This window comes from Vanessa cardui, chromosome 23 (assembly GCF_905220365.1).
Source record: "Vanessa cardui chromosome 23, ilVanCard2.1, whole genome shotgun sequence".
Taxonomy (NCBI): Eukaryota; Metazoa; Arthropoda; class Insecta; order Lepidoptera; family Nymphalidae; genus Vanessa; species Vanessa cardui.
The window spans coordinates 3,228,285-3,242,535 of record NC_061145.1 but is presented as its reverse complement, the minus strand read 5'-3'; the positions used below and the strand labels follow the sequence as shown (position 1 = coordinate 3,242,535).

Genomic DNA, 14,251 nt, shown 5'->3' with positions numbered 1-14,251 from the left:
ATGACATGTAAATATATGAACTGGGTCAAACGGTAGTCGCCTAAACTGTTTTACAGAGTATTGGAACCTTTCCAATTGACCTTAGGACGCACATTGAAGACATACAAAAGTAAAAATTTCATTCAATTTTACGTTATATTATATGTATAATATATACATAACTTTTACATTTATGAATATATAAATAACTGAAAATTGATAGTTGTATATATTATTTAAGATTAATATAAATCGATAGCATTTGATCGATCATCACGAAAGTTGATACATGTATGTACATGTATGTACGTATTATCATCATATTTTGTTAATGGATAATGTTTTTATAATATTCATTGTGCAATTCACGGCTAGGAGGCGCTACAGCACATCAACGTCATACCGTAATATGTGATGTGAGAAATGTATTTAACTGTATATAATGACGAGGGTGACATATTAACTTAGTGAAAAAACCCTCTATAATAAATAAAGATAAAAAAAAAAACGTCATACCGTTTAAACAATCACGAAAATTGGAATATATATGGAGACGACCGATGGATATTTCTAGATATAATTTAAAAAAATGCTTACTTAGTTGGTATTCTACGTGTTCACGCATCGTTAATCCGATTCGATATAAACTTTGTACGGTTGCCGTTGGCACTCGCGTGAAGTTGTCCGAGATAATCATCGAGCTAGATACAATGGATGTCTCGTGAGTCACAACGGATAGTTGCTCACAAAAACGCATGTACGTATTCAATTGTTTAGAATAAAATACACTTTATTTTTATTTATTTTTTTCCAATATTGTTGTGGCTGATATGATACGGAGGTTATATTGATCATCCTTTAGCAGGATGTTAAGCATAATTAATTAGTTCAATAGCTTTCTTATGTATGGTTTTGGGGATTATTGTTTAGTCGAATTTTGATCGATAATAAATAAATAAACCCCGTAAAACTGAAGCAGTGGGTATAATAAAAATAAAATTGTGCAATTAAATATATTTTTACCGAATTGATACGCTTCTACGAATTTCATTAGGGCATAACGTTTGAACGAACACTAATCTAATCTACCACTCCTTCGGTAGTTGTAGATGATGTCTACCATTCTGCGAAGTAATCAACGTACTGACGGTACCAATAAAAATCACGATACAGTCTAAGCGAAATTATTAATCGAATTTTATATTTAATTCATTTCATTAAATAAAATAAATATAAAAGTATCCTTCATAAAAAGGAAATACATGCATAGACAGGTGTGTTATACAATAACAATATGCATAGTATATAGTATCTACCAGATTATTATCTACAGGGAATTCCCTTAAAGTAAAGATTTCTAAAAGTAAACACTGAAATATTTATTATGAAAAGTACAAAGTGGAAGTCAGAAACGAACTCGTGATATCATAGCAAAACTTTTCTGGATTTTATCTTCAAAGTAGTCGATCGATAGTTATAAAACGTAACGCATTCTTTACAAACACGTTCACATTGTTCAACTGCCAACTTTCACATCTATCGGTTAAAACGTTTTTAGAGGACAAAGCAAAGAACACACACACAAACACACACTTCAGTTTATTATTTGATATCATTAAAATTGTAATTTATCTCAGACTACTTATGAAAGCATACCACTGTCGCCTTATCTATATATATCTTAGTATATATATATACATATGTATATGTATATTATGTTTTATAAATGGCGATACAGTCAGATTAGCATACAATTTGAAATATTCCATATAGGAAAAAATATTATAATTAATGTAAACTACTAAATAAGAATTTTCGTAATCAACGTCGAAATAAAAACGATAAAGTTTCCATACATAAAAATGAGACGGACATTTAATCAGAATGAATATAAATAAAACATAAGTTCATAAGGATGCTCATGTTTTCCGCAACAATTTAAACGTAATGAACGATGGTAAATGTCATACAGAGTGTTGTTTCCATTTAATATTCTAGTTTTTGTGCAAACATTCGAGCGATAACAAGATAACATTAGTGCACGTACGAATATCCGCCTACGTATAAATGTTATTTATTGGCTACGATTCTAATTAAAGGGCACACACGATACTGCGTAAATCATTTTCAAAATGTATAAATATATCTATCCTGTTTTAATCAACAAACTTGTAATGAAACAGGGATATAATTTTGTCGTCATAATTACGGGTCTTATTCCTCTCCATGGCAACAATAATTTGACTCTTGTTTTTACGCTCAGTTATAATTTTAATCGTAGTTAAAGCATCGGCTATGTTTGTTGAAATGTTTTCTCGTTAAAATTTCGAAACTGAACAGCGGGCCTAGACAAATATAACCCTTCCCCTGTCCTGTGAATCAGATATGATTCATGCGTATTGTTTAACTATTGTGTCGGCTATTTGGACAGGGAACATGTTATGTACCAATTGATAAATAAAATACTTTTTGTAGATAAAGTCAAAATGTATGAAATGGAACAAGGATTAAATATACTACATGATATTTAGTTTCGTAATGTTTTGAATCAAAATTCCAACCACGAACAAATTTTAGAAGCGATTTAACGACTCATCGATATTCAGCCGTAAACAAAAAAAAAACATACGAGAGAATCTGAAGGGCAAGACTCGAGATCGCTTAGACAACAATTAATGCATTTCGTCTCAGGTCTTGACATGCCAAAAATAAAAGACTGCACATGCAGGAATGCTTTATAACTTAACGCTTCGTACCCAAGAATCGGAGCATTAAAACTAATAAAAAAAGGTTTATTATTTACTTTATTTATAAAAGTAAACGTCATTCAATCTGGCAAACTGTAGACAAAACAGTAACTCTTCATGAGTATAAATGATTATGTTCGGCACGATGAATTCAATTTCAATTTAAAAAACTTGAAGTACCGCGAAGCACCGCTAGTTTATATAATAAGAACTGGAGATTTCGTATGATTAAACGCGCTTAACTTCATTAACTAGCACTAAGAAATGAAGCTTTATATTTGAGTTAGTAGCCCGTCTATTCAGGAAGGCTATATAACTACATCCGACAGACAGTGCTCATCGTGTGATGTTATTCAAATCTAACGCAAGTAAAACCACGAAGCACATATTTATCTTACACTTCCCTATTAATAAACTTTTAACACACTTCTTGGGACTACCTTTTACATTCGAATTCTTTCTGTTTTACTAAACGTTTAGCAATGTGTAGATGAACTGTATAAAAAAATGGTTGTAGACATGTAGCTAGAAAAAAATCGATACTATTAATTAACAAATTAATTAATGAAATGTCTCTTCAAGGAATAACCATTCCTTATCGTACTTTTAGATCTCTCTTGAGGTAGTTGTATATTGTAACGAGTTTATTGGTTCCAGTACATGTATTAAAATATGAAATAAATGAATTACTTAAACAGAGTATTGCATAAGGGACCGTTAATTCGCTAATCGTAACATATCGGTATGAGTAACGCGTCACAAGAAAGTCGAACTGGTTCAAATGCGTAATTCATGAGAATGAATGAACGATCAATAACTGTGTCTACTCACAATTTCAATGTCATTAGGGTTGAAGTTCGCAAAACGGTCTTGTGCTCGCCGCGCTCATTTTACCTAGGGCAGAAACAACTTGTTGAGTTACTAGTCTACTTTACGACCTTACCTACTGAGGGGTGAGCTTCGTATTATGTGTTTAGTCAACTTGTGTTGCGGTAATTTTATAAATGTAATGCGTCTATTAGTAGGTCGATATTTTACCTTGTTATCGGATATTCTTTAATGCGCGATACGCATGTAACTATAGATGTAAATACATTGTGACTAATCAAGCTATACCTACTTACAGTTTTATTTAATCGTTATTTAAATACCTAACTATAGGAATCTTGCAATCATACCTACTACAATATATATAACTATGATTTATTTTATTATTTACACCAACATTTTACGAACAATCCTCGACTTTGTCTGACGTAATTCTTTCTTTGAACAGGGTACTTTCGGTGGTGAAATATAAATTATGAAAGTTGATAAAAATTATATAGAAATATACTTAAAAATTCTGATTTTGAGCCATAAAAGCACATTATTGCTTAATCGTAATTTTTTTCTACATGTCACGTGATCTAAATCACGAGCCGCCATGGTGTGACGACAAAGCGGCAAATACGGTCAGTTCATTGTTAAGTTATTAACAGCTAAACTATATCTATCAACTTTAACTTAAGGATTTACTTTAACATTAAGTTTAAAAAAAATCTCAAAAAGTAAATTTTATACGTATTTTGTACGTGTTTATTTATTAAAATGCAAACCGGATTTGTAAAAACAGAGTGACGATCGTATTTATGAATATGGACTGTTATTTATATAGTTGTGATGTCACGAAAATGACTGACAGCGTTTTTTGCGGGAATAAAAAGGTTTAAATTTTAATTTCATTTTCGGGCAAGAAAAGGTGTTTATATTGAAAATATATATTTTTTGTGTATTTTTATGAGGATATACAACATTTTGAAGTACTATTTTAAACACAACAGAATACCCTATTTTACGAAATGAAATTAATCAACGAACGTATATTCGAGCCGTAGTTTCAAGCCAAAGCGATACTGAAGTTAAAACCACAGTTCTTGGCTTGATCATATAAAAGCCGATATAGTGTTTTTATAAATACAAAACTGTTAAATATTTATGTAAAGAAAATTTTGCTTTAGTGTAATATTATCGTAGAAGGAGAAAAGGTAAATAAACATATTTGCCCTTGAATAAACATGACTGGTAGAATAAAATTATGTCATACATTTATGTTGTGTATGTTGTATTAAGTATATAGCAGAGGTAAATTGCTTTGTTTTCTTACCCTTTCTGCAATTGAGATTGACTACAAATAGGTAATTCAGATTATACACGATAAGAAACTTGCTCCTACAAAAAGTTTTATTACAGTTATAAATCATATGAATAGTTTGACTGTGTACATAGCCAATTAACTTAATCCCATAAAATAAACATACAAAACGTGTCGATGGCAATCTAGAAACTTTATGATGTGAAAGACATCAAATATTTATCTTGTATTTTCGTTTGTATTGTTAATATACAAAAACACATAAAACTCTTTATACAGACGAATTGTGTTGTTTTTTAAACTTTTTATAAGACTAACTAGCTCATATGAAAACTTTTTTAATAAAAAAAAATCAAATGATTCACACATTCAATTACTTTTAATTAAAATATACCTTAAACAAGTAAGTAATCGATGAAAACCATACTCCCTATAACATAAACAATATAATTTAAATGGGTCAGTAGCTAATCAAGACATTTTTTTTCAATCAATAATTATTTAACAGTCATCACTACTCTTGAAGTTTTTACGTAAACAATGTTAAGGAAAAATTCAAACATCGATACGTTCGTCTAATTGGGTTTATTCCTATTATAAATAATTACATATCACTTGCGGTTTTATTCAGTCGTATAACCTACATATGTTAATAAGCTCGAATCAATCGCATCGAATCTGTTCTGCTTCACTGCTTGAAAATGATACAATCTATAAAAATTTCCATTAAAATCTATTCCATTACATTTGTCACTGTAACACGCAAAAGCAAATATAACATGTAATGACTATATATTGTCTGTGATGCTTTAAACATTTCTTAGCTATGAACTAATAATATATTAAATATTTCGAAATACTATTCTATAGGAAGTGACCATAGTACATTATAAGTACAATGGCAAAAAACGTCACTCGTATACCTACAAACATCTGTTTATAAAACAAACTTTACATAGAAGGTGAAAAGACTATCACTATTTTTTATTTCGAGATACTACCGAAAGCGTGAAGAATTTAAGCCCGAAATATTGTAACAGCATACAATTTAACGCATTATTTTATGTAGATTACAATATATCAAAGTTAGGCTAAGGTTAAGGTTTTTATATTTTAATAACCAAAAGATTATGAACTACAGAAACTTAATAACTCTTTCTGTGTTTTACAAGAAAACAGTGCTTAGTTGTTCGATGTACAAGTCAATAGTTTCTCCTTAAATTTCCAATAATGTGCGGACAAAATTTCTACTAGTAAGATAATACTAATTATTATACGATCACTAATGGAATTATATGACAACTATAATGATATATCAATGTCTGATTGTGACATTTATTCATTAATATAATTCTCGTTTACAACCATTCGAATTGCGTATAGTGTCTTGGTGGCGTTAGGGTTTTGTGAATATTCCACGGCAAGCAATAATACATAGTATTATTTTGTTCCGGCTTAACGGGTGAGTGAGCAAGTGCAGCTACAGGCACAAAGGACCCAACACTTTAGTTCCCAAAGTTGATGTCTATTCAGTGATGTAAGCAATGGTTAATACATTACAGCGATCGTATCTTAGCGGAGGTGACCACTAACCATCAGGTGACCAATTTGCTCTTCCGCCTGCCTGTACTAAATAAAAAATCTTCCACGATAAAATATAAAGAGATGAACATCGATAATCTCTATCAAATTCTAATATTATCACAGCATATATCTTGCTGTACATCACAGTATAACAAGACACAAACGAGACGCCAACTTCCTTGGACATTCCTTTGCTGGCTTATTGGTTTTTTTTTCGATAACTTTCTACGATTCCTTTGATAGTCGAATGACGGATGGGTGTAATAAAAAAATCCATAGTCGATTATTTCTAACGGTCTGAAATGGAATGGCTATAAACTTACTCAGTCCGAACCGAGAATCTATGTTCATATGAGAAAATCATAACAGAACATTTATTTTATTCTTTATTACATTTACTGACACGATTGAATAGGGTTAAATCAACTCCGCTAACCCTGAATCACCATACGGTATAATTAATTCAAATATTTAGATATATTATACGAATTAATTTAATCATGTGCTTTAGATGTAAAAAACCTAACCACTGAACTTCCTGTCGATTTACTATCGGTAAGATCTACATTCCGAAGTGGTGATAGCATAAAAATGATATCTTTGATTTAATCTTCTAAAATAAAGTTTAAAATAATTTTATACCTCTCGATTTATTAATAAAACAAATATTCTAACATATCCACCCGAAAAAACGTTTCTAAATCTGTCACTTGCATGTTTTGTACTTAGTCGTACAAAACATGCAAGTTTTATATATTTCCCACGTCTGCGGTTGCGTATAACTAGATTTGTCACGTAGCCTATAAGCTATCTCCATACAAAATCTCCTTGAATAGAAGTAAAGCATAATTAGTTTCACCGCTGTCGGTTAATGCGTCTGTTTACGCATGTATGTATAACGAATAGTTCGCAGAATCAATTAACCGTTACGTGTCGTTATCTCTGAGCTCGAACGTGTCACTCGCCGGCGACCTTGCACTGAATTAATTACACGTTTTCTCACGTTACTACAGCGTGCTATTTATCTCGACTCGTGGAATTCAGTTTCTTCTTTATATTCTATACTTACTTGTAATGTAATGTAGTGATGTGATAATATAAATTGATTTATTTAACGTTATAACGACTTTTTTTAACGATGAATATGTTTCAAACCCTCTTTTAATGGGAGAGCAGGCCTTAGCCCAGCAGTGGTAAATTTACAGACGGTTACTGTTACTGTATAACGACTTTTAATAAGGTACTCGTAATTCCAAGTCAAATTAACTAGGACTCGACGTAATTAATTAAAATTATTTAGAACCGTCTGTTTAAGAATGATACAAATCAAATATTTGAAGTTACAAAGAGACGAAAATATCGATCCAAGAGAACGAGTTAATAAGTTTGTCGTCTATGGGGACTTGGAGGAAAATTGTATTATTCCTCACAAATCATTAATTAAAAAAATAAAAAAGAGCAATTTCCATCATGACATGATTTATATACATTAATCAAAGTCAGTCAGACAACGCTTTAAAAAATAAAACATTACCCCTTCCTAATTATATAGAACATTATCATATTTAACATAAGCAAATGAATATGAATACACGAATATTTTCAGCGAATTAGCGTTATGATTTTATGTACCTACCTACCTTTGCCGACAATGTCTACAGCGAACAGACGGTATGAATACATTATTTAAATATATAGCGATACAAAATCCAAGAACCATTGTTATCGTTAATGTAGACTAATTTTTCGAATTTATTTTAATGAAACGTGCTAGACATATAAATTAATAAAATGTTTGAGTTATTTCTTAAGTATTCTCATTAAGATATTATTTAATTTAGTATGTTCAGTACGATAGTTTAAAGACTGGTGGTAATATAAAATATTTATTATGCACATAAAATTCATCTCTGTGGAGTTAATCTACTAAAATTCCTAAATTTTTATTATGCAACCGACGATTTTTCTCGTTAACTTTTTTAACTCGTTAATATTAATGAATAAAATCACGTTCACAGTCAAAGGAAAACGCAGGGCATTTTATAGGGCATCAGTGAGTGCCCACGACTTAGCACTCCCTATTTCCTCGTTTATACAATAATATTAGGGAAGATTAAAATGAGAGATCTACGCAAGGTACGGTAAGACAAGCGTAAGCATCATTACTAAAATTTAATAAGATTTATAAACTATCGCTATTATCTTACATTTAAATGCCTGAGTGCTCTCAAATCTTAATATATAGACACTACCTGCAAATGCATATTAAATGCCTCATTTACGAGTTACTATTGTAAGCAAACGAGAAACACGCGTCATTATCTACGAAATAATGGTAGACAATTAAGATAAGGTACTACATATCGTACGTTATAAGTCTAACTAACATAATGTCTTTATATATAATATACACCACTGAATTATTAAACAACTGAACCTCTTTTGATGTTTTTTGTTTGTTTGAGTGGCTTCTTGGATGGTTTATACCGATGGGCGTTTTTGGACCAGACCAAGTTTGATAAGTTGCTCTTGAATTACAGGAATTACTAAATAAAATCTTATTTCACTCGTACGAAGTTGGGACGGGCAGCTAGTATTATAATGTATAAAGCGTACGTATCATAGAATATAAATGTTAAGAATCACCGTGAAAAGACGTGAATGAAATGTAAAGATCTCCAAGAATATCAATCTCATAAAAGTAGGTCACCTTTATTCTGAATTTAATTCGGAAGAAACATTCGGTAAGCAAGTTCTCGAATTTAAAATTGTTGATTTAAGCTTATGATAAGTAACATACAAACTAAAAGATTACATAATACACTACATACTTCTTTGAAATTATTCTATAGTAATGTTTGCAATTTGCAAAATATAAATAGTTTGTATGAATAATGGATATTAAATAAAAACGTTATTCATTTTCGTAACTTCAATCTGTTCTGTGTTTTCATTGACGTAAATATAAATAATTTAATATTATTATTATTCATTTATATTTTAATCAAACAGATACGCACCTGTCGCTAACAACATCATAATACTTTCTAATTTTTATATTTTATATTTAGTGTATATTACTATATTTTAATTATTTTTCAGAACCTATAATGTATGAAATTCTCATATCATTATTCCGAACATATTACGAAACATATACATGAACTCAACCTAATCAGTCAATATACTGTACAGTAAAAGTTCAAGGGTGTACTTTCCAGTAACCTTACCATAAATACTTTCGAAGGTCAAGTACACGGAAAGACAGCTCTCCGTGAGTAATATTATTGCAAAAGAAACCGTATTTTTAAATGGTTAGGGTGTATTCGACTCACCAGCGCTGCTCTTGTGACGTAGTCAGGCTGCGATCACCGATCCATCGGCGCACCGGCATTGAGTTGACGCTCGCGTCGGCGCCACTTCGGACGCGCGTACGCACACACACACCACCGTCACTATCACTGTACACACGCGTACACAAACACAGCACTGACACGCACAAACGGCAGCGCCGTCACACACCTGCACGCTGACTGTGCACACTTGTCACCTAGAACAAGAAAAATTTAGGTTATATGAAGCCGTCAACAGATTTAAAATAAGTAGACAGGTATTTGGAACGCTTCAACACTGCGAGTCAAATAAAATGTCAGCGAAATAAGAATGATTTCATCGATATCGTACAGCGCCTATTTATGAATACGTTTATTAAAACCGGAAACTCTCGGGTGGTCTTTACTTGAGGAGTGGCTATTTAACGTTTTGATTACTATGCAACATGTTTTACGAGCTTGTTACATTTACAGTGTAAATTGTAAACACAACGATGACACCGCAGCAGCGAGTGCAGATATCGCTTGCACGCGGCTTCACTGAATAATAATCGTGTTGTAAACACGTTTTATAGCTTTATAAAGCGAAAATTGTAAAATACGTGATAACAACTGAAATGCTTTTCGCAAACTGTCATGGTAACAGACTATTTGCGCCGTTTACGTCACCTACGAGATAATATCGTCAGGCTAATCCAGTCTTTGCATATGTAACACTTTTTATTACTCGTGTGAAATGTAATATTATCTCTACATGAGATTTTATTCAATTCAAAGTTTATTCGTCACGTGATTAAAGTATTTACACTGCAGCAAGACTGCAACTAGATACACTATCAATGGTTTCCATACACATGAAAAATCTAAATTTATAAAAATCGTATCTACACATAACTTAAATAAAAACACTAATTCTCGTAGCGGCTTTTAATAATTGAAAAATCATATTAAAAAGGGAAATAAATGAAGTTTGACATTAAACACGAGCCGTAACACCGACCCACATATTGCACGGCGCACGGTAACGGCACTCGAAAAGATTATTTTTATAGCGTTACACGGAGACTGGCGTAATATTTTACGGTCCATAAAACAGGTACGGAGTAACAATGTAAACTTTATGATTCAGATGTTACCTGCATTGTTTCCGTCGCGGAATACAGGATAATAGACATGTACTCGAATAGTATGGAAATCGATGCGGCGTAGACTGTTGTATATACCACGTGATATGTTATGATTCCAACGAATGGCGCAGTGCTCACTGCAACAAGTTTATGGACGTAATCTGGGATTTCATTCCCGCTCTTCATCGTTACGTTGTTCGCCGGTCTATTGTTTCCCAGACGTCATCGTCAAATAGAACTCAAATTAATCAAAAAAAGTAAAATCTACCTCATGTTCAAAATTTCAATGAGTACATTTCATTTGAAAACAAAATGCAATTTAACGATGGATGGATTGTGTGAGAGACGATATGGCTGGATAGAATGTTACTTGTGAGATGACGTCAGATAAGTATGGAAGAAAAAGGCTGCGCTGACCCCAAGTAAATTGGTACAAGGGCAGGAGGATGATGATATTACATTGCATTTGAAAATAAAATTTCCAACTCATAGGTAATACGTGATAAAATAAATCTATATTCCAAGTTATAGCCCTCCAGAGTCGAGATGTACGATTTTATAAGTATTTATGTAATTTCTTATAATTTCGAAACTGTATATTTTCTCTCTATAGTAAATAACGACTTCTAGTACATATTCTTGCGAATTCTATTGTTCTATGTACGCTACACAACATACTAGTTTATACAATGATGAATATTCAAATCGATTCGTATTGTTTAATTTTGCAAGCAGAGATAACAATGTAATTACTGCGTTCGTAGCTACAATGTTGTTTGTTAATTTTGATAAACGAACGCTTTAGTTAGTGCACGTATTGATACATTAGAATTTAGAATTAACATTACATAAGCAAACTTCACATTAAATTATTATTATATTAGGTATTGCTAGGGCTGCCAGATTCTCTTTAAAGATTGACTAATTAATTTTACACAAATATGTAATTAATAAATTAATGGTACATATTTATCTTTAAATGATAAGACCAGCCCCTTTTTAAGTATTATGCAAATTATTTAAAGACATCGTTTTAATGTGATAAACAAAATACAAAAAAAAAAATTAGTATGTAAACAGTCTAAATATTCTACCAAAGTTAAATTAATTTTATTTTTGAAAAGTTTGATTTACATTTATTATGGTATTTATATTATTCCTTAACATTATGTTATTGGATGCAAAAAATGGACAACCCTGTATATAATTCAAATTATGAAACAGACTAAATATGCAACTAAACCAAAACTAGGTTAATAAGAGGTGTACATATACGCACACTAACTCACTGCACCTAATGATAATTTCTATTGGCATTCAGTGTATTTACAATAATCTAAATAATGTCATTACTGATTTTTATTTTTTGCTTATTAAATAATTTTATTATTGACGTATTATTATGATAATTAGACTAGTATATTTTGTGAAGTACATAAATTTTTATATTTTTAATTTAAATTGTTTACGATTACTATAAAACTGTTACTACCCTGAAGATTATTTGATCATTCGACCGGGGTAACAGATGTAAACCTGTCAAATTTCTTTCGCTACTTTTTTTTTTATTTTTTTTTATTCTAAAAACGAAACATGATCTTCGTAATGCTTGAAAACTCTAATTGAAGTCCCAAATTATTTCAGTTATGCATGTACATATATATTTAAATATGTCACAAACACTTCAGAAGCCAGTGTATTATTAACATAATGTTACATAACGAATATGTATTTAGACGATATGATTTAGAGTACGCCCAATATTATTAGCGGTGTTTCTAATTCAAGTCCTAGCAACACACCTTGTCCAATAAATTCTCGCTAATGTATAAATCAAACGTTCAATTCGGTCCGCATCTGATTAAAATCAATGTCGTTGTCATATGTATTTATTCGTGTATTGGTTTCGTTTAATACAATACTGGTTATGTCGCAATCTTGTGTTGTGTGCGAACTTTGATCGTATTTTTATCGTGTACGTGCAAAAACTGTCACGTTTCACTTAATTATTTATTTATAATTCGAACTACTACTGTCATTGTAGTAAAACAATATAGTACCAAGGATTAAAACAGAATCAAATTTATACTAATTAATTCAAGACGTTTCCTTACGTAATGTCTACTGTTAAAAAAATGAAAACTTATTCCAAAAGATGCAGTGCGTTTTGAATGAGGTTTAAGGTTTCAGTAATTTTTGTTCACGATTTTGAAAAAAAGAAAATCAATATAAAGTATTTAAAACATAAGTCGATATCTCGATCCATTAAAATTAGACCGTCTGAGAGTATACGATTTAGTATATATCCGCAGCAGCAACGCTGACGCGATTTATATGTAAAATAATAAATTAACATTTCCAACGAGCTGCATTGCTAACGCGATGTACAAGACTTGAGATGTTACGTCCCTCGTGTTCGTGATTACGTTAGCTCAGTCATCTTTCACTCATATGTATGTATGTATGTATGTATTAATACATGTTGGATGTTTATTTTTATTCGTAATTAATTATGTAACTGTATGTCTGTCAACATATCAATATATCTATCTGTATACTCGTATAAAATGTAAGGTTTAATTCCACATTCCTTCACGATAACTATGCTATCATACTAAAAGTTTCGGAAGATCACTATCTTCATCGTCATAGTGGTAATGCGTCGATATTATAAATCAATTAAGTCTAATGTGTATTAATTTTGAATAAGTAAATATAGTATATAAAAAAAAGTATTGATATTATAAAAACTGCTACATCAAATGATAAAAACTAAACATGTCGGCCAAAGCAAACTTTTACTAAAACACAAACTACAACAAAGGTAGAAAAAGCGAGGTGAGTGTATAAATTTCCGCAAAAAGCGACCGACAGGCAAACTCGGAACTATGTAGCGGCGGGACCGACTCGAGGAACTTTTAATTGCGAGGGCCATTGATCGCATACGCCGACGGGAGTGTTTCATAAAAAATATTGTTACGACTTACGGTATTCCACTGTCATACCTAAGATCCGTAATTTTATTTCAACTTTATGTACTGATTATGGAAGTTTCATGAAATGTATTTCTTTTAACAACGGTTCAATTGTCATCACTATCAGTATACTCTAACGTTGTCTAACATTAACTGTTTACCAGTCAATTTCACTAGAACTAAGAGAAATCATATTTTACGCCCCTCGAAATGCAGCAGACGAGAAACTTGCATGAAAACCTGTATGTTTATGTAAGTTACGACCAAAAGGTGATTCGGTATAAATGACGATAAATTGTCGTTCAAATAATGCTCTGACTTACTTGCATCAAGTGATTTCTTGTCTACTTATACGGTGAACATATTTTAATGT

General features: G+C 31.4%; 1 protein-coding gene across 9 annotated transcripts in view; it reads right to left on the bottom strand.

Moving 5' to 3' along the window:
- Positions 1-14,251, bottom strand: part of LOC124539905 (C-terminal-binding protein) — an 86,923-nt gene that overhangs the window by 17,507 nt on the left and 55,165 nt on the right. For 4 of the 9 annotated variants that reach the window (XM_047117268.1, XM_047117276.1, XM_047117271.1 and 1 more), the window contains one exon: positions 9,780-9,994. The gene's annotated coding sequence lies outside the window, so the exon portion shown is untranslated. Of the gene's footprint in view, positions 1-3,557; positions 3,621-9,779; positions 9,995-10,128; positions 10,221-10,242; positions 10,394-14,251 lie in introns of those variants that run through there. The other 5 variants (XM_047117269.1, XM_047117272.1, XM_047117273.1 and 2 more) reach the window with 4 other exon arrangements.